At 40.9% G+C, this 22764-nt stretch overlaps 1 protein-coding gene across 1 annotated transcript in view; it reads right to left on the bottom strand.

The window, feature by feature from the left end:
- The window catches only part of CSNK1G3 (casein kinase 1 gamma 3), a 117146-nt gene extending 94664 nt beyond the window's left edge, over positions 1-22482 (bottom strand). Inside the window, exon 1 of the mRNA XM_036308118.1 lies at positions 22052-22482. The gene's annotated coding sequence lies outside the window, so the exon portion shown is untranslated. The remainder of the gene's footprint in view (positions 1-22051) is intronic.
- Positions 22483-22764: the final 282 nt, after the last annotated feature.

The following is a 22764-nucleotide window of genomic DNA, read 5'->3' as shown; positions in this document are numbered from 1 at the left end:
TGCCAGATTAAATGAGAAAGTATCTCTCTCAGAAGTCAATACTGTTTCACACATGGTTCTTATTTTTAAAAGTTACATTTTTTCCCTCCTAACTACAGTGCTAATTTCCTAATTTAAAAATAAATAATTATAAGTAATAGTGTAGTGTATGCAAAGGTCACAAATGTAAAAGGTTCATGAAGGTTATTAACATTTTGGAATTATACATATGTTAATACTGTCAAATCTCATCATAAAAGGACTAAATAGTATAACTGAGAGTAAATCATAAGTAACCAAGATGCCTTCTACAAATATTCTAAAATGAAACATGAAACAAGAAGTGACAGAAACAAGTTGAAAGTACAACCATTTCTCCAGAGGAAGGATTTCCTTCTGCCCAGTATAAACCAAGAGAATCCTTTCCCAAATTAAGTGCTGTAGCTTGAAGACAGAGACACAGAATTTGTCCAAAGGCACCCTAATCCCCAAAATTAGCACCAGGGTTAAAGGCTTAGTCTGTGTTTTTTTATATATAGCAATTAAATTAGGGTTGCATTACCCAAGCAAGAAAGAATACTTTCAAAGCATTCTGAAGTCTGCATACCCTGTAAAGTGAGGCTCCCCTAAATCACCACCTCCATCTAATAGACCTCCAGCAACAAAAGCATCATGTTCAGAATTGATGTTACTGTCATGATATTCTGGTGTGCAATCAAACTAACAAACTAATTACTAAAAAGTCATTCCATATAGCCAATTTAAATTTTAGGAATGGCTTATTACTGGAACTCTTCAACATTGCTGGTAGAAGTGCAAAATGGCACAGCTGCTTTGGAAAACAGTTTAGCAGTTTCTTATAAAGTTAAACATACATCTGCCGTATGACCCGATAATTCCAATACTCATATGAACACTTAGATTCAACAAACAAATAACAAAACAAAAAAATTGTTTTCTGACAGCTTTATTCAAAATCACCAAAAACTGGAAAAAAAGCTTCAAACTTGTGAATGGATAAACATGCTGAGGTACATCCATATACCAGAATACTGCTCAGCAGCAAAAAAAAAAAACCACACACACATACACACACACACAAAAAAAACCTGATATACACTACAACATGAATAAATCTCACACGCATTCTGCAAAGTGGAATAAGCTAGATTCAAAAGGCTACATACCACACGATTCAAGTTATATGCTATTCTGGCAAGGGCAAAATTATAGGACAAAGAACAGATCAGTGATTGCTAAGGACTGGGAGTAGGAGAAGGGGTTGACTACAAAGGAGCAGCATGGGGAAATATTTTGGAGTGATGGACTTGCTTGTATCTTGATTGTAGAGGGAGTAATTTTTAGTGTGTGAAAATTTTTAAAGAGAAAAACTTTAAGTTCATAAACTATCAACTTCTACATTAAAAAAAACTTTCTATAATTGTATCTTTACTAGAGGCCCATTGCACGAGATTCATGCAATAGGCCTTCCTTCCCCTGGCTGCTGGCACCAGTTTTCCTCCTGCACCCGGGACCCAGGCCTTCGCTCCGAACGCAGCAGAGAAGGCAAGCCTCGAGGTTTCTCCAGCGGAGAAGCCAAGCCTCTTCAGTCTTCAGTCATCTTCAATCTTCGATCCACACCAGCATATGCAAATTAACCGCCATCTTTGTTGGGTTAATTTGCATACTCATCCTGATTGGCTGGTGGGTATAGCGGACTGACACCAATTTGATGTTTCTCTTTTATTAGTGTAGATTGTTAAGCCTAGGTAACTATGTCAGATGCTTGTGTTTATTATTTTATTTAAATTAGCACCAATTTATTTGTTTGAAATTTATCTCATACAACTGTGATGATACAAACTCAACTGGTTTAGGTGAGCATGGTGCTCAGAGGAATTTAATCAAGATTGCTCCATGTCAAAGTTTTCCCTGATAAAATATGATTAATCCATGCATTCAGCAAACAAATAATCAGTAGTGGCCTATTATGTGCCAATCACAGGAAATATAAATGGCAAAGAAGACAATCACAATCCCTGATATCACATAGCCTAAACAATAATATAAAGTGTGACTAGAGGCCCAGTGCATGAAATTCATGCACGGGTAGGGTCTCTAGGCCTGGCCAACAATCAGGGCCGATATGTGGGGCTACTGGCGGGGCGATCGGGGGGTCCCTGCCGGCACCCACCTTCACTGGCCTGGAACCTGAGGGCAGGGGGCAGCTCCTGAGTTGAGCATCTGGCCCCTGATGATCAGTACACGTCATAGCAACCGGTCTTTCCACCATTCGGTCGATTTGCATATTAGGCTTTTATTATACTAGCGGCCCGATGCACAAAACTTTGTGCACTCAGGGGAGGCGGGGGGTGTCCCTCAGCCCAGCCTGTCCCCTCTCGCAGTCTGGGTCCCCTCGGGGAATGACCACCTGCTGGCTTAAGTCCGCTCCCCGGGGGAATGGGCCTAAGCTGGCAATGAGACATCCCTCTGGCAGCCGGGGAGCCCTTGGGGGATGTCCACTTGCCAGCGGGGAGCAGGCCTAAGCTGCAGTCTGACATCCTTAGTGCTGCTGCGGAGGCGGGAGAGGCTCCCACCACCACCACTGTACTGGCAGCCGTCAGCCTGGCTTGTGGCTGAGCAGAGCTCCCCTGAGGGAGCACACTGACCACCAGGGGGCAGCTCCTGCATTGAGCACCTGCCCCCTGGTGATCAGTGTATGTCATAGTGACCAGGCATTCCCAGTTGTTCTGCTGTTAGGGTCAATTTGCATACTACCCTTTTATTATATAAGATAGAGGCCTGGTGCATGGGTGGGGGCCGGCTGGTTTGCCCTGAAGGGTGTCCCGGATCAGGGTGGGGGTCCCCGCTGGGGTGCCTGGCCAGTCTGGGTGAGGGGCTGATGGGTGTTTGCAGGCTGGTCAGACCCCTTTCAGGGTGGGGGTCCCCACTGGGGTGCCTGGGCAGCCTGGGTTAGGGGCTGATGACTGTTTTCAGGCAGGCCACACCCCCTTTAGGGTGTGGGGGTCCCCACTGGGGTGCCTGGCCAGTCTGGGTGAAGGGCTGAGGGCCGTTTTCAGGCTGGCCAAGCTCCCCAGCGACGGATGCTCCCGGCCTCTCCTTTTTTTTTTTTTCATTCTGGGATTTACCTTCTATAATTGAAACTTTGTTGCCTTCAGTGGAGATCAGAGCCAGCCGGGAAGCTTGGCTTCTTCCATCACTGGAGCAACCAAGCCTCCTGCTAGCTCCATCTCCGTGGCTGCCAGCCACCATGGTTGGGTTAATTTGCATATAGTTGCTCTGGTTGGCTGGTGGGCGTGGCTTAAGGCGTAGCAAAGGTACGGTCAATTTGCGTGTTTGTCTTTTATTAGATTAGATTAGATAGGATATGTACTACAAGAGAATGACAGTGCTTTCAGAGCACATAGCAAGTGTACATAAACAATTTAAGTTCTATTATTTCCATTACGATTTATACCTTGTAGTGCCTGGTATCTTGGTGAACTCAAAGATAGTTTAAAGTCAACAAAGAAACATCAATCCTAAATGACTCACTAGATCAAATGGACTTAATTGACATCTTCAGAACATTTCACCCCAAAGCTACAGAATATACATTCTTCTAAAGTGCACATGAAACATTTTCAAAGATAGACCACATACTGGATCACAGGCAAAGTCTCTTCAAATTCAAGAAGACTGAAATTATATCAAGCATCTTCTCAGATCACAATGGCATAATATTAGAAATCAACTACAATCAAAACAATCAAAAAAATTCAAACAAAAATACAACTTAAAATCTGTGCATGCACCACAGTACTCACCACCCCCATTACCTTCAGTGTTTAAGGATGGAAAGAAAGCAAAGACCACATATATGGAACACTACATGAATAAGCAGAACAATGATCACTCCCCTATAGGGAGGTCATCTTTAGGAAAATACCTATGCAGATTTATTTCTATCGCCTTTTCAACAAGCAACACTTTTTAACAATATAGAATACTGTAGTTATGAACTTCTGTCTTTGAGGAATATTATTTTAAAGGAGGGGAAACAAGAAAGAAAAGAAGAAAAAACAAAACAAAACACAGACAGAGGATGGGGGGAGGAAAACCAAAGTAGGTATAAAGATTTTTGCAGTAAAGTCTTAAAAACAAATTAAGGAAGTTTAAGGAAACTAAAACAGAAGCACTGAACCACACCCCTACTTCTTTCTGTTATGAAAAAGGAAGCCAAGATATGTAAAAAGAGGGCGGCCTGCAGGTGCTTTGGCATGAAGTTATCACGTACAGAGGTAAGCTTACATAACCCCAAGGACTAAAGTGTGTGTGATGAATACTCAGCTATGCCAAAGTTACCCAAAACATTTTCCATCTCAAGCATCCTAATTACACAATGCTCCTGGGACCCCAATGGGGCTCACAAGTACCAGGCTTAATACTTGATGTCAAAAAAACAGAAAAGCTTTCAATAGCTATTAAAGACACAAACACAGATTAAAATCAATTGCTTCTTGGTATGTATATATTTACAAGGGAAAAAAGCAAGAAATTTACCAGCATTTTACTGAAACTCCATCTTGGAGGAGTAAGATGCTGAGTAGTTTCCATCAAGAAACAAGGGATAGAAGCAAAATAATGTGTTCCACAATTCCTTTTTCAAAGTTCTTGCAGTCAAACATGTTTTGGAATTCAGATTTTTAGGGGTTTTGACAAATAATACAATGTGCATACACCAGATATTTTGTAACACCCCTAAAAGAAGGCAGAACGGCACACAGAAATCTGGGACAACACACTATAATCAAACATTTACTATTTCTGCAGAGAAATCTACAAATATATTAAATACACATTTCACACAGGTTTTGTGAAAAAAATCAATCTGTGCCAAACATAAAAGTAAAATTTGCTTTTCAGAGCATTTTCAATGTTAGAATTGTTGGTAAGAAATTAGGGTCCTGTAAAACTGTACCCATTACTCCATTACTAATTGTATGTGCCAAATGCTTCTGGTAACCTTTTTTTTAAAAATTTTATCTTTATCATTGAGAGTATTACAGATGTCCTCCCTTTTCCCCCTTGCTACCCACCCCCAGGTTCCCACCCCACCCCAGGCCTTCACTACCCTATTGTCTGTGTCATGGGCAATGCATTTATGCATATAAATTCTTTGGTTAATCTCTTCCCACCCCATTCTTCCCTCTGAGGTATGCTAGTCTTATCATGATACTAACATTATTGTAGTATCGAAGTATTTTGGTAAATTCAAAATACTTCTAAGTCTTCCATAGATTCACACACAACATGTCCTCTAAACTCTAACCCAGTGGTTCTCAACCTTCCTAATGCCACGACCCTGGCTATTGATGGGGAAGCCTAAGGGAAGAAATTTCAATACAACTTTTAGATTTCAGCTTTTTACTGTGCCTGTTTTCCTTCTACTTTCTTACTATGCTTTAAAAATAAAGGCAGGTTGTATAAAATATCAAACTGAATTTAAATTTCTATTGTTAAATTTTTAAAAATCACGCAACAAATATATTATTTGTCTGAAATATGTGAACTCCAGCTTTTCACTGTGACAATGAATTTCAGGGCCCAAAATAAACAATTGTCTTTAATTAAAAGTGCAAAGCATCCTCAGACTTCAACAATAACGTAAAAGTTAAAACATTTTTTAAGTAGAAAAATAGTCATTCCCAATGCAACATAATGTAAAAATACATTGTAATTTGAAGATTAAATTAGGAAAGGCAAGGGTGGGTGGGTAGGAAGAGATAACCCACTTGTTTGCATTTATGCATAACCCATGGACACAGACAACAGGGTGGTGGAGGGTGGGGCAGGTTAGGAGTCAATGGGGTGAAAAGGGGGACATATGTAATACTTTCAACAATAAAGCTTAAAAAAAATTCTGAATTTAAAATTGTCAGGCTAAACAGAGGAGAGGGAAATATTCACCAGTCTGAGTAAATATTGCAGTACTATAGCAGCACAGATTCTTAACTTTGTGAGGGTATAATGGGTACCAGAAAGCTAGAGAGCAAACTAGGATACAGTTCCCACAGGTCATCAAAGATCAGAGAAAAAATGATATGAAAAGATAAGGTTATAACTAGTGAGAATAAAAAGCAAAGCTAAGATCAATTTTGCAAAATGCATTACCCTTGTGCTGCTATAAAAGGCACACTTTCACTGTAAGTTTGACACCAACACTGTTCACCATTAGAACCTAAAAAGCGAGTTTTTTCTCAAGATAAGATGTTTGAAAGCTGGATTCTAGCAATTCCCAGAAGTAAATCTTTACTCATTTTATCCTTGTGCCATAATTCAATCAGCAATGGAATCCTGAGGAAGAGAGACATATGTATTCATACCTATCAGCTCTGAACAAAGTCTTTTTTGGACTAAAATCTTTGAATTTCCTTACTGTAGTCAAAGATTACAGTGTTTGTTACTGGAATGTAAATACTCAGTTCCATACATAACAACCAGAATATTCAATTACATCTTCTATGCAATAAAGAAACTCTTTATACCAGTGGTTCTCAATCTTCCTAATGCCGCAATCCTTTAATACAGTTCCTCATGTTGTGGTGACTCCCAATTTCATTGTTACAAATTGAACATAATTAAAGGATAGCGATTAATCACAAAAACAATATGTAATTATATATGTATTCTCCGATGGTTTTAGGCGACCCCCAAAGGGGTCGCGACCCACAGGTTGAGAACCGCTGCTCTAACCACTCTTAAAATTTGCAGAAATATGACCCTTGAAATTTATAGAATTGCCCAATCTAATTTTGCCACTATGCAAAAACTGTTCATTGAATAAATTTAACATAGTGAACTCATAAAATGACTTGGTCTCATTTTATCACAAGAAAAATGCTTTAAGTAGTAAAGGTGTTCTTGATTTATGAAGCAAAATCAAGTGAGTCACAAAAAGGACCCTGACTTGTCATACGTGACAAGATACAATAACCATAAAACCCTAGTATCAATGTTTACATGGGTAAACATTCACTGACTATGTACAATATACACAATATACTATGTATGCAATACACTATAAGTAAACTATTTTCGCTGAGGGGAAAAACAGATGTAGTTATTTGTTAAGAATGGTACAAAGAGCCCTGACTGGTTTGGCTCAGTGGATGGAGCGTCGGCCTGCGGACTGAAAGGTCCCAGGTTCGATTCCAGTCAAGGCCATGTACCTTGGTTGCGGGCACATCCCCAGTAGGGTATGTAGGAGGCAGCTGATCGATGTTTCTCTCTCATCGATGTTTCTGACTCTCTACCTCTCTCCCTTCCTCTCTGTAACAAATCAATAAAAATATATTTTAAAAAAAGAATGGTACAAAGAATAAAGCAGAAGTGCAGTTAAACTAAAAAACCATTAAGGTCCCTTCAGTCCTTATGTTACATGAAAATTACAACTCAACAATACTGTAAATATGATAAATATAACCTAAACTAAAAACTTTTGAAGAGCAACAATTCTTCTTGCCTTTTTATAACTTAAACTTTAAAGATATATTTTTTACCACTGAAGTTTTTTAAGATTTCCAGGGTAATCCAAATTGAGGCCTTAATTTATTCTTGATACATATTTCCCTTTAACAAATTTTCCAAATGTCAAAAAATTCTCTAATTGTGGTGCTATGCTTATCAAAAATTACTAACGAGCACCCTAGCTGGTTTGGCTCAGTGGATAGAGCGTCGGCCTGAGGATTGTAAGGGTGCAGGTTCGATTACAGTCAAGGGCACATGTCTGGGTTGTGGGCTCAATCCCCAGCAGGGGGCATTCAGGAGGCAACCAATCAATGATTCTCTCTCATCATTGATGTTTCTATCTCACTCTTCCTAGCCCTTCCTCTCTGAAATCAATAAAGATGTATTTTTTAAAATAAATTGCTAATGAGCAATGAATAGAGTGGCCTCACTAAGGATTCTTAGTATGGAACTATAAAAAGAAATCACTTCATGAACCTGATCCTCTTGCAAATATTTTTTAGGCATTTCTTATTTATCTTCATACCTCCATTCCCGAATAAAAAAAGGACATGAAAGTAAAAAGAAGTCATTTTTCAAAAAAGAGCTAACAGATATGTATAAAGAGAAGGATAAATCAGTCATTTTCAATGCTGGAATCACCTGTGAAAATCCTAAAATATATCACTAGTGTCCTGGCCCCATCCTCAGACTCAAATATAAATTAACATGGGTAGCATCCCAATATCTATAATTTTTTTTTAAGTTCCCCAGAAAAATTGTTAATGTGATGTCAGGATTGAGAATCCTTGGTACAAACTGCCTTCTCCATAAACCCATTTCTCTTACTTTTAGTAAGTGGTAGCACTCTCACCTCCACAACAAGGACTATAAGGAATATATTTAAAATTTGTCCATTTTTCTTCTCTCATTTACTTTGTGTGTGTGTGTGTGTCTCTCTCTCTCTCTCTCTCTCTCTCTCTCACACACACACACACACACACACACACACACACATACATCCTATATCCTACATAATAAAAAGGTAATATGCAAATTGACCATCACACGCTTGCACAAGATGGCCACCAGAAGATGGCTGGCAGGGGAGGGCAGTTGTGGGCGATCAGGCCAGCAGGGGAGGGCAGTTAGGGGTGACCAGTCCAGCAGGGGAGGACAGTTGGGGGCAATCGGGCCAGCAGGGGAGCAGTTAGGCATCAATCAGGCTGGCAAGGGAGTGGTTAGGGGGTGATCAGGCTGGCAGGCAGAAGCAGTTAGGGGCAATCAGGCAGGCAGGCAGGCGAGCATTTGGGAGCCAGCAGTCCCAGGTTGTGAGAAGGATGTCCGACTGCCAGTTTAGGCCGGATCCTTGTGGGATCAGGCCTAAACCGGCAGTCGGACATCCCCCAAAGGGTCCCAGATTGGAAAGGGTGCAGGCTGGGCTGAGGGACCACGCCCCCTCCCCCCAGTGCACTAATTTCATGCACCAGGCCTCTAGTATATATAAAAACTCAAAACACTACCCTGGCCAGGTGGCTCAGTTGGTTGGAGCATTGTCCCATATACCAAAAGGTTGCAGGTTCAATTCCCACTTAGAGCACATACTTAGGCTGGGGATTCAATTCCAGGAAGGACACATACAGGAGGCAACCAATGGATGTTTCTCTCTCACATCGAAGTTTCCTCCCTCTCTCTCTCCACCCCCCCATCTCTAAAATCAATAAACATATTCTCTGGTAAGGATCAAAAAAAATTAATTTTCAGTTGGAAAATTTTAAACAAGTGCATATAGTAAAATTTATTTTAGCTTATTTAATTATTTCATTCTCAAAGTTCAAGATTTTATATTTCAGTTTTCAAAAGACAACCTTCATCTGTAGGGTATTTAGATAAACAGCAGAGCATATAATAAGCACACAATATGCATTCCAGTTATCAACTTTCACAGATTGTCAGAAAATACTCAAAAGAATGATTTTAAAAGGCTGATTATATTTTGATATTTTATTAACTACAAGTGTTTTCAGAATCTCAAATATGTTAAAAAAAATTAGCCACAATATGCCTTGACACTCATATAACAGGAAAAAAGACTCAGTGAATAATGTTCCATATTTAAATGACAATTGGCATAAGATTCCATGTCTTTATAATTTACACTTCTTCATAATTTACACTGTTCATATTGTTTTCAGGTCCCTGGAACAAAAGGAAAAAATAAAATAACATCTTATAAAAATATGCATCTACAGCACTGGCCAGTTATAGTGTCGTATTCCAAAAGGTGGTAGTGGGTTCAATTCTCGGTCAGGGCACATACCAGGTTTCGGGTTGGATCCCTGGTCAGGGAGTGTGCAGGAGGCAACCCATCAATGTTTCTCTCTCACATAGATGATTCTCTCTTTCTTTTTCTCTCTCTCTCCCTCTCCCTCTCTCTCTTTCTCTCTCTCTATCTCCCTCCCTCCCTTCCTCTAAGATCAATTTTAAAAAATGCATCTACAAACACCAATTGTTTTTTAACGTCACCAACAACTGATACCTACTAGTTTCACTTCCAACACAACACTAGGCTATTTTTGCATGCCAAATTAGAATTTTATTAAATGGCCTTGTAGCCATGTATCTGTACACAATAAGACTAGTGTAATAACGGGAATTTTCTCTCTTCTCTCCCTGTTCATTACCTTCTATATTTGCCTGTCAACTGAAAGTATTCAAAACTAGAATATAAAATAAGTATTTCACAGAAATAGAAAATAAACATGACACAGACTGAGTGTAAGGGAAAAACCATTTTTTACTTCCTTTTTTACTAAAGGAAACTCTGACTATAACTTTGACTCTAATATACTGTACTCTAATATACTGCCAAGTCAAAACCAAACAAGTTTAAAAAATAGATCATTAATAATTACAAAATATTCAGAACTCCAACACTTTTATAAAGTACACTTGGATCAAAAGGTATCATACGGCCAATTTCAACCTTAAATTTTAAAGTAAATAATTTTAATAAGCCTAATTTTAAAAATAATGACAATTATTAAAGTATGAGTGTATTTGAGGCACACTTTACTCAAGGTAATATATGACAGCAGAATTATATGTTAAAAAAAAATAAACTGGAAGAAAACATCCTACATCCCAGGATTCCACTTTCTATACTCAAAATAAAAAAACATTTCCTATTTTTTCTGATGGTAAAAATAATACATAATCATATCTGAAAATTCCAACAATACAGAGAAGTATAAAAAGTATAAAAGCAAAAATCATCCCAAATAACTGTCATTAACATAAATATCCTTCCCAAGGGTGGATGGATTTATTCTGTATATTTACAACAATAATTGCAACCATTACAAAAATTATAACAATTAAGTCTATATATTTATTCAGTTTAAATATATATATATGTAAGTATATATACAAACACATATACTCTTTTACATACACTGAAAGCAGAGAAATCTTTAAGATGGCAACTTTCATGAATATAAATAAATTCCAAGCACTCACACTGCTTCTGCATTTTCATTTAAGCAAGCCATGTTTCAGGTTATTTTGTGTGTATGGTGGGGGGAGGGGAGGTGTTGATGTTGATGATGTTGACTGTTTAGGACAGTGATGGCCAACCTATGACACGCGTGTCAGAGGTGACACGCGAACTCATTTTTTTGGTTGATTTTTCTTTGTTAAATGGCATTTAAATATATAAAATAAATAACAAAAATATAAGTGTTTTACTATGGTTGTAAATATCAAAAAATTTCTATATGTGACACGGCACCCGAGTTAAGTTAGGGTTTTTCAAAATGCTGACACTCTGAACTCAAAAGGTTCGCCATCACTGGTTTAGGAGATTAAAAGATTTGTCTGTTGTTTTACTTTTAAAGAAATTATAATTATGGGGAAAAACTAAGATGGCGGCATAGGTAAACACCGGGAAATTGTCGCCTCACACAACAATTGAAAATTACCGCAAAGGACTGAGCAAATATCATCCAAAACAACAGGAAGGCTGGCTGAGTGTAAATTCTACAACTAGAAGGAAAGAAAAGCACGCTGAGAGCCAGAGGCGCTGCGGAGGTGAAGTGCAGAGGTACGGCGGCTCGCGCGCGAGGAAAGGGGGTGGCGCCTGAGGACGCGGCTGTCTTTTTGAATCACAAGCTCCCGATTGCTCTGAACTCCGGTTCCGGGAAGTCTCTGGGGACACAGGACTCATACGGGGAGAGGCTGGTCTGTCCGGCAGCGGGCGAACTTGAGGGCGGCTTTCCCTCAGAGGTGCTTGCAGCCGTTACCGGGACACTGAGACGCGCGACTCCGGGCGGAGAATCGGCCATAGCTGCTTTCTCCGCCCTTTGACTCCCTGAGACCCCGCCCCACCCAGGCTGCGGCAGAGGCTTTTGCATGTGAATGTACCTAACTGCAGCCGAGCCAGGCAGACCCGGAACTTCCAAGAGAAGGCCCAAGGCCCCGCAGCGGCTTGCATTGCTTCACAGCTGAGCCTCTTCGTGGCTGTGTGGCCTCAGGCAGAGGCTGAATTAGCACCTCCTTAGATCCAGGAGCCACTGTACCCAGTGGTCAGAGGGGGACCACCCAGATTGCAACTCCTCAGATCCATAAGGGACACACTCAGGGAGCAGACTCAGTGAGCACCAAAGCCCCACTGAAGCAAGTCTTGCCCCAGAAGGGTGTCTTCAGCACAGAAGTTCTCCCACTTTAGACACAGCTGATTCTCACAGCCAATTGGCCTGGAGGGCAATTCCTCCCAGTGATTCTACAACAACCAAGGCACCAAGAGTGCACCAAGAGTGTCCACCCCAGGTAACTGGGGAGGCTGAGCTACTGGGCCCTACAGGACACCTGGCGCACAGGGCCACTCTATCAACACAGGGAAGCTGCCAAAATGCGGAGACAAAGAAACAGGTCACAAATGGCAGAAATGGAGGAAAGCAAACGATTGGATATAGAGTTCAAGGCCACGTTTATAAGGTTTTTCAAGAATTTTATGGAAACCGCCGATAAATTTAATGAATCCCTCAATAAGTATAGTGAGACCATGGAAGACATGAAAAAGGACCAACTAGAAATTAAGCATACACTGACTGAAATAAAGAATAATTTACAGAGATCCAGCAGCAGACAAGAGGATCCCAAGAATCAAGTCAAAGATTTGAAATACAAAGAAACAAAAAATACCCAACCGAAAAAGAAAAAAGAAAAGAGATTCCAAAAATATGAAGATAGTGTAAGGAACCTCTGGGACAACTTCAAGCGTACCAACATCAGAATTATAGGGGTACCAGAAGGAGAGAGAGGGCAAGACATTGAAAACCTTTTTGAAGAAATAATGACAGAAAACTTCCCCTACCTGGTGAAAGAAATGGACTTACAAGTCCAGGAAGCGCAGAGAACCCCAAACAAAAGGAATCCAAGGAGGACCACACCAAGACACATCATAATTAAAATGCCAAGAGCAAAAGATAAAGAGAGAATCTTAAAAGCAGCAAGAGAAAGACAGTCAGTTACCTACAAGGGAGTACCCATACGACTGTCAGCTGATTTCTCAACAGAAACCATGCAGGCCAGAAGAGACTGGCAAGAAATATTCAAAGTAATGAATAGCAAGAACCTGCAACCAAGATTACTTTATCCAGCAAAGCTATCATTCAGAATAGAAGGTCAGAGAAAGAGCTTCACGGATAAGAAAAAGCTAAAGGAGTTCATCACCACCAAACCAGCATTATATGAAATGCTGAAAGGTATTCTTTAAGAAGAGGAAGAAGAAAAAGGAACTCTTACCATTTGCCACAGCATGGATGGAACTGGAGAGCGGATAAATACCACATGATCTCACTCATTTGTGGAATATAATGAACAACATAAGCTGATGAACAAGGACTGATCCAGAGACGGAGAGGCATTGATTGGACTGTCGGGACTTGGAGGGAAGGTAGGGGAGGGTGGGGGTAAGGGGGAAAGATCAACCAAAGGACTTATATGCAAGCATATAGGCCTAATCAATGGACATGGACAACGGGGGGGTGAGGGCATGAGCGGGGGGGGTGGGGGGGGTAGAGGGTAACGTGGGGACAAGGACACATATGTAATATCTTAATAAAAATATATTAAAAAAAAAAAAGAAATTATAAACCACCTAGCTACAATTTTACATAGCCTGAGAACACAGATATCTGCACTAAAGGTAACCAGTTGACTGGTTAAATACAACTAGCCCACAATCCTAAGCAAAAGAGCAAAGTAAACAGTAAGTTTTCAAGGCCTCCCACCTCTTGGTCAGAAAGAGCACTGCTCTAGCACTTAAGACATGAGAGGTCTACCTTCCTATTATTAATTCTAAATTCTAAAATTCTGTGATGCCTGCCTCCCCATTCTCCCACCATTCATTCATTCATTCATTTTGCTGCTTTCAAGATATTTAAAAAGTTTACTTTCCCTCCTATTTCACTGGGATTCCACAATTCAAAATAAACCCTTCCTCTGATTGACAACTCCCATTTCCTCATGCACTTATTCTGCTCTAAGGATGAATAAAGAAATTTGATAAGACCAAAGGTGTGTGCAATTTTTGGTGAGAAGGGCCGCAACTCAGAAAAAATATATATAAATAAATTTATCGATAGAAAATTTTAATTTTAAGTTATAACAGCTTTATGAGTTCCATGAAAAACATACATAATCTCACAACTCAGATAATGGATTTTATTGATTCAAAGTTAGTCATTAAGAAAATTAGTGTTTTTAGCTCCTAAAATATTCATACCTGAGCATATTTAAGATGGTAATATAGAAGCAGCTTTCTAATCTTTCATCTGTTACATTTGTACAATGCTTTAAAGTTCAAAGTGCACTTATATGCATTATTTATTTTCATTCTAAAACAAACAGATGTAGTAGTCACTATTGATTTGTCTCTCAAACATCCATTTCTCCCACATTTTTCTTTACCATTATGTTTTAAATATCCTCTGTCTACCATGTAATTCAGGGAAATGTAAAGCCACCCCCAATTGCAGGGATATATCCTGATTAGTGAAAACCAACCATGATAGCCCCTTTCCCCTTGTCATACCTGATTAGGAAGTAAATGTATGTGACTTAATTCTGGTCAATAAAACATGAAGAGAAAAGTATGCAGGTAGGCTTGTGCAAAAGATTTCCTGGCCAATGCATGTCTAGATGTGATCTTGCTACTAGTCTGGGGATGAATCCAACACACAGGGAAGAGGTGAGCCAAGAAAATCATAGAGAGGCAGACCAAAGCTCTGAAAAACTAGCCCTATCTCCATACTTCAGTGTTCCATTGAAGTAGCTACTGCATGTCAGGCATTGTAATGTGGTGACATCAAGATAAATAGTATATCCCATCCATCTTTCCTTTCCCAACCTGGACCTCCTTCTCTCCCTAAAAGTTCTCTTTTGTACTTAGGCCGAGCTAGGTAGGCAAGAAAAGGAGGGTAGCTACTATAATAGTGACGGTGAACCTTTTGAGCTCGGCGTGTCAGCATTTTGAAAAACCCTAACTTAACTCTGGTGCAGTGTCACATATAGAAATTTTTTTGATATTTGCAACCATAGTAAAACAAAGACTTATATTTTTGATATTTATTTTATACTACAGGCCTGTTGCACGAAAAGATTCATGCAATAGGCCTTCCCTTCCCATGGCCGCCAGCACCGGTTTTCCTCCGGCACCCGGGACCCAGGCCTTCGCTCCAGCTGGAGCTGCCTTCAGTTTTCGCTCCACCGCTTCATGCCTATTTATGCAAATTAACCGCCATCCTTGTTGGCGGTAATTTGCATATCTCACTGATTAGCCAGTGGGAGGCGTAGCAAAGGTACAGTCAATTACCATGTTTGTCTATTATTAGATAGGATATTTAAATGCCATTTAACAAAGAAAAATCAACCAAAACAATGAGTTTGCGTGTCACCTCTGACACGTGTGTCATAGGTTCGCCATCACTGTACTATAACCTGCTAGATCAACATGCTTTGCAACAAGCACAAGTGCTCCTGGCACACATCAGGGTATAGCATTTCCTCTTCCAAGGGACCATTTTCTCTTACCAATTCATTCCAGTAGTTCCTACACAGGTTGAGGAGACACTGGAATTATAAAACAACTTCTCTCAAACCCTGATGCTGTATAAAAGCTGAATAAGTAGCTTATGAAATCCGATGAGGGACCATATCAAGAAGTATGTGAGAACCACAGAATGATTATATGACTAGATAACTAAGCAATTCACCCTAAAGTATGAATGACTATAGGTTCAAGAATAGCAATATTTCTTTTTTAAAGAGAATGCTATTAAATAAATCTCCAAGAGAGAGTATAAAGTAGGTGATATTTTAGAAACAGATAGTCTCTTTAATATATTTTTTTAAATATATTTTATTGATTTTTTACAGAGAGGAAGGGAGAGAGATAGAGAGTTAGAAACATCGATGAGAGAGAAACATTGATCAGCCGCCTCCTGCACATCTCCCACTGGGGATATGCCCGCAACCCAGGTACATGCCCTTGACCGGAATCGAACCTGGGACCTTTCAGTCCGCAGGCCGACGCTCTATCCACTGAGCCAAACCGGTTTCGGCTAATATATTTTTATTAACCAACAGCTCTTAAGTTAGTTCAAAAAGGGTATCATTCAAAAATCTACATACCTTAACATTTTTATTGCAACTAAAATATTAAAATGTACATTCTCAAGACAATCTTTTAATGCAAGACTATCATCTTTTAAGTAAGGGTCTATGAATTGTAGTGCTATTTTACCTTTTTCTAAAAACCATGTCCACAGTACATCACCTGTGATTTCCAATTTCTATTTCTTAAACATGGAAAGACATCTCACAAATGCTTAAAAGCAAGCAGAAGCTTTTTAGATTTTTATAATTTTTTTCCCTAACCGTTTAAACTTATTTCACCCACACTTATTTCAACTGTTAATTAATTTTAGCTACTCACCTATTTTCAAAGTGCCCACTGGTTCTCATACAAGCACCTTTTTTGCCTTCACAGTTCACTGAATAATGTTTCATTAAACTATGTAATTACAACATCAGGTACAACTGCCATTAACAATTTGTTGGGTATAAACACAAATAATTCTTGGTAAGTATACAGTAACTGGTTGGAGTAAAAGTTCAAGAACAAACTAGAGTCTACTGCCATTAGGTGATGTAGCAAGAGCATCAAGCAGTAAATGAAGTGTACCACTTAATCTTTTGAGGGAGTTAAGCAGAAATGAGTTAAAAGAGATTCATCTATAAAAGGCTGCTCCTAAAGATCTTTGCTTATTCTATCTACCAATCAACCCTGTAACTACTCATATATATCAGCAACTTCTGAATCTGCTTCTAAGAATCATACAGTGCCAGGCATCACACCCGGGCACTTTATATGAATGTTCTCAATCTCTTTTTAAAGAATTTTTGATTTTTAGAGAGAGAAAGGGAGAGGGAGTAAAAACACCAATGTGAGAGCTAAACATCTATCCGCTGCCTCCTGCACGCCCGCTACCGGAAATTGAGTTTGCAACAGGGCATGTGACCTGACTGGGAATAGAACTGGCAACCTTTTGGTGCACTGGACAATGCCCAACCAACTGAGCCACAATGGCCAGGGGCAATTTTCTCAATCTGAATGAAGAACATAATCACAGAATAACCTCTCCCTTTATTTAATTTTAAAATTTTGTTGGGAGTTTTTTTGTGTGTGCATATGTGTTGATTTTTTTAAAATATATTTTTATTGATTTCAGAGAGGAAAGGAGAAGGAGAGACAGAAACATCAATGATGAGAGAGAATAATTGATCAGCTGCCTAACCCGGTCATGTGCCCTGTGTGGGAATCCAACTGTGACCTCCTGGTTCATAGGTAGAAGCTCAACCACTGAGCCATGCTGGCTGGGCTGATTTGTTTTTGAAATGGCTACACACCACACAGAACAGTATCCTCATAACTAAAGAAAGTAGTTCAACACAAATCAGCTAAATAAATGTAATAATTTTGAATACAGCTAAAATCTGACATTACTTCACTAACGAAAAAAGCAATAGAAGTTTAAGAAAAAGATTATCTATCATGAGATTTTACCTAATACCAATAAATGCTATAAAAAATGTGGATGTGACTTAGCCAGATGTGGACATAACTTAGCTAGAGATTTTCGTTAAATTAAACTACAACTGTGATATAACATTGTAAAGAAAATGACCAAACTGGGTAGAGTCGTATCTATCAAATACATATACTTCAAGTTCACTGCAAAGAATTCTTTCTGACAAAGATGATGACCATGAAATGGCATGAAAGAATATAACCAAGCACTTACTATGGTTTAAGAACAAATCATACATATCTTCCGAAGGTCCCACAATAGGAGGAAACATATTTCTAAATTCTAAATCTTAGCTTTGAGAAAGGAGCTGGAGAAAACACGGCTACACAGCAGCCTCCACTGTGTCTCTAAAACTTATCTGTCCCCATATATCTCTCATTCCATTTTTTCTCAGTAGTTCAGAGACTCGCTGAAGTCACTCTATAACAGCGGTTCTCGACCTTCCTAATGCCGCGACCCTTTAATACAGTTCCTCATGTTGTGGTGACCCCAATTTGATTGTTACAAATTGAACATAATTAAAGCATAGTGATTAATCACAAAAACAATATGTAACTATATATGTGTTTTCCGATGGTCTTAGGCGACCCCTGTGAAAGGGTCGCTGCTCTATATGAATGGATAATACACACTTGATTTCTATACATTAAGAATCCCAAGTATAGTTCTATCCTGCAGATCAACACAAAAGTGATACTCTGAAGTAGCTTAAGTTACTAAAACCATACTGTCTGCTCCTACAGAATCTCTATAGTTAGAGAACTTCAGATACCCCCAAACTGCTATTTCCAAAGAAATTACATTTTGACAAACCAACACCCAGACACATATTGATAACACCAATCAATGCCACTAAGTGTTAACTGCTTGAGAAAAGAAAAAGAGAAAAAGAAATAAAGAAAAAAGAAAGGGAGGGTGGGAGGGAGGGAGGGAGGGAGGGAGGGAGGGAGGGAGGGAGAGACAGGGAAGACAGAAGATTAGAAAAAACAGATCACTTCGTGGTTTTAGACTTTGAAGCCAGAAATAAATTTTTTTTAATTTAAATATGTACTGTGCTACTTTCAAGATATAAAACAGATTGCTTAAACTCTAGAAGATTATTTCCTACAGTCAAAGTGAGGGTTTATGCCACTTAACTCATAGAGTTGTCTGAAGAGTAGTATTTACTGTATGGTCCCTATACAAAACAGGCACTTAAATTGTAACAGATATTGTTATTGGGAGGTTCAAAATAACACAATTTCAGTTATAATGTAATTCCTTTTTGAAGATTAAAAGGGAAATAGCAAAAAACTATCAAACAATCTTCCCTATAACATGATTCAACATGAACTTAAACACTGGTGTTGAGAGAGTGATATTTTTCTAAACACTCCTATGACAATAACTTAAATAATTTTAGGGACATCTGATATTTAAGATGACTAAAAACCTTATACATAATTTATCTGGAACTGTGAGTTTCTCATTTTATCATCTCAGTATTAAGTCAATTCTCTTTGGATGTAGACTCCTTACATTTTATTTTAACCATAGTAAATCTCACCTTCAAACGTGTAACAATAATGTAACTATCCAATGAACTGTATTTTGTTTTGTTACTTAACATTTCAGCATGCCCTCTATTTCGTTTGATACATCCTTTTGGCAAGCCCTTTGAAACTAAACAACTACCTGTTCCATTTTTTAAAAAATCTGAACCAGTAACTAACCAGAATGGCCCAGTCCCAGCATGGAGGGGATTACAGAGGGGACACAGAGAAGTAAATGGACTGCTGCTTTCCATTTATTCCTGAGTCACATTTTTACAGTCTGGATTTATTTCATGTAAAACCAATTACCAGATTACCAGACACACCCATATTCAAATGCAAGTAAAGAAATATGGTAAGCCATGTATAAACTGCTTTAAGTTTTATACTTTTCTATTTTCCTCCATTAGCATAAATGACAAGAAGTTGACTATTCTGTTACATTTTATTTCCTTCAATATACTGTCCCTTATTTGCCTTACCTATTTCCTATCAGCAAAGACTCTATACACTTGGACCTTCATACCTCAAAATGACTCATTTTTAAATACAAGGAAGGCATGCTGGATTTGCCTGGCCTGATCTCCACCTACTTTCATGGCTTCCTCTCCCACAGAGACCTCCGGGCACAGCAGCCTTTTATGTCCAGCTCAACAGGCCCCGTAACATCCAACCCACATACCTGTGCTCATGTCGTTCCCTTCACCTGGAAAACTGCCCCATACACACACAGCCCTCAATTTGCCCATTAAAATATTTTAAGGCCCAAATGGAGTTTACCAGCTGTAAACTCATTCATAATTCCCCAGTCAAAAATTAGTAACACACACACACACACACACACACACACACACACACACACACACACACAATGTTTCCATGCACCTAATAAAGCCCACAGGAGTTTTGTGTTGCAATCATATCTGTGCAAGTCTGCTTCTCCCTTGAAGGCAGCTACTGGATTTCATTCATCTTCATATTCTACCCACTCTTCCATCCTCACCACACAGTAAAATGCCCTTGCACATATTAAAGGTCCAGGCTGAACTATACTATCCTTGATTCTAGTCCCAGTCCTTTCATTTGAGGGAATAAATGACTTTCATGTGTTGAAGATTTTATTAATAGTTAATATCTACAAATACAATAATGAAAACATTAATAACTACAGAATGCATTGACTTTTTCAAGTTTGTTATTGCAACAGAGGTCAATGAGCACAATAAATCATCCGTAAAGATAATCATTTCCCAAGAGCTCCCCAAAAGTCTCATACATATCAACATTAAAATTAACTTTTCTGTCCCCCATTTTAAAAAAACTACTTATACCTGATACATACCCAGAAATGCAAACTCCCTGAAAACAAAATTGTCTATACACGCTGCTAAGAATCCATATCAAAGTCATGTAATTTATTTGATAACATCTTTCTTCCAGTGCCCATAAATACAGTTTTCATCTTTTGTGCAACTATAAAGGCTAATGTATACAATGGGGGCAAAGTTTGGGAATAATTGTAAAATACACTAAGTACATCTCTCTCCCCCTTCCTCCAAACAGCTACTAAGAATGCCACAAACCAGATCTAATTTTTGGTGGAAAATGTTTTCTTAAAAGTGGCCTCAGATCTCATTTTAAATCATTCTTATTATAATTGTTGTGATCTTTTTCTCACCCAACTTATTTATAGGAAAAGAAAGGATTCCTCAAAAATATATACAGCGCTTTAAAAATTAGGAATTTATACTGTAAAAAGTATTCCAACTTAGATATAGTTCAACTTATTTTACTACCTGTGGGCAAACGTCATTCCTATCACAAGAACTGCAAAAGCAAAAGGAATAAATACTGACTTATTTTCTTAGCTTATTAAAAATCAGCTGATCTTAAATTTTCCAAGTCGATGTTCTAAAACAATAGGTTAAAAGGGGGCCACTTGCTGACCAGCCTCCGTAGTCCCGACACCAGAGTAAAAACATTCGCACAGTGTAGCAACAGTAGCCATCTCCCACACAGACTCTCTCCCACCCATTCACTTTTCCTCCTTCCCGGGAGGACCAGGACGACCATACACCGACCTCACTCCCCCCACCCCACCACCACGCACATCGCCATCACCGCCCGCCCGCGGAACAGAGATGTGGGGGCTGCGGACCATGAGAGCCGGCGTTTCTGCGTGTCGCTTCCCCTGCATGTGGGATAAACAAACCCGCACCGAAACAGTAGCCAGCAGAGTAATTCTGTGACTCCGACTAAAGCCTCGCTTAAGTTTCCAGCTAAGTCCGGAGCTCAATCCAAGAGGTAAATCCCTGCCCCCCTGCCCGCACACAAATGCCCGGACGGGAAGTTTACCCTGAAATGAATGCGGGCTGGCCCCTGACACCTCCTTCCATCAGACCCATGCCGTCCTCCCTCCGGCCCAAACCCCCGCTCCCCCAAACCCCCACTCGGAAGGGAATGGTCTGGACACAGTCGAGGAGTGCTGGGAACTGCGCTCCCGACCTCCAAACCCGCCCCAAAGGAGCCCTGCCTGCCCCCAGCTCGCCCACCTCCCCCCAGACCCCGCTCGCGCCGCACCGCTCCGGCAACTTGTGCAGCCAGCCCGGCCCGCCGCCCGCGGCCCCCTCCCGGCGCCCCGAGCCCTGCGCGCCCTCGCCCCGGCCGCGGCGCCCACCCCCTCCCCCCGCCCCGCGCCACCGCGCCTCCCGCCCGGGGCCTCGCCCACCCCGCTCCGAGGCCCCCGCCCCCTCCGCACCCCACCCCACTCAGCCCGGGACCCCAGCCCACCCAGCCCCACCCGGGAAGAAGGGAGCCGCGGCGCCGAGAGGCTGCCGCCGAGCCACACGGCCCGGCCCGACGCGGAGGGGGCTTTACCTCAGAGGCGCGGCCGCGAGCGGCGGGGTCGGCCCGGGCGCGGGCGGCGCCCCCGGTCCGTCCGTCAGCAGCAGCGGCGGCGGGGGCAGCGGCGGCGGCACATCACACCCGCCGGCGGCCGGAGGAGGAAAGCGAGCCACGCAGGGAGGGCGCGAGCGAGGTAGGGGGGAAGGACCGAGCAAGGGAGGAAACGCAGCTCGGCGCGGACGGGGTGCCTGCACTCCTGCCGGTGCCTCCTACCGCCGCCTCCGGCTGGAGAGTCGCCGCCCGGGCCGCTGCTGCCGCCACCGATGCAGCCGGGAATGAATGCACAGCAGCGCCTCGCTTATCCGGAGGTCAAACATCCTTCTGCCTCGGGCATCCGGATCGGCGCCGGACCCGGAAGTGAACACGCGGAAAAAAAATAAAAAAAGGAAAGCGTCTCTCTGGCGGCGGCGGCGGCCCCCACGCTGCCCGCAACAGCGAAAAGAGCCGAGTGGAGCCGAAGATTACACGGGCTTGCTCGGATTGGTCGACTCGCCGACCGGAAGAGAGGCAGCACGCTGATTGGCTGGCCAGGCGTATAAAGACCAGACCACTCCTTCCTTCCCACTTCCTTACGTGCGATGCATAGGGGAGACCCTGGAGGAATTGTGTCCCTCTAGTTGAGAGGCTTGGCTGAGTTTGTGGAGAGGACTGGAAGGAAAACACCCAGGGTTTAGAAGAGCTACTAA

The sequence above is a fragment of the Myotis myotis genome, unplaced genomic scaffold, assembly GCF_014108235.1.
Source record: "Myotis myotis isolate mMyoMyo1 unplaced genomic scaffold, mMyoMyo1.p scaffold_m19_p_5, whole genome shotgun sequence".
NCBI lineage: Eukaryota > Metazoa > Chordata > Mammalia > Chiroptera > Vespertilionidae > Myotis > Myotis myotis.
This window is presented reverse-complemented; position numbering and strand designations above follow the sequence as displayed.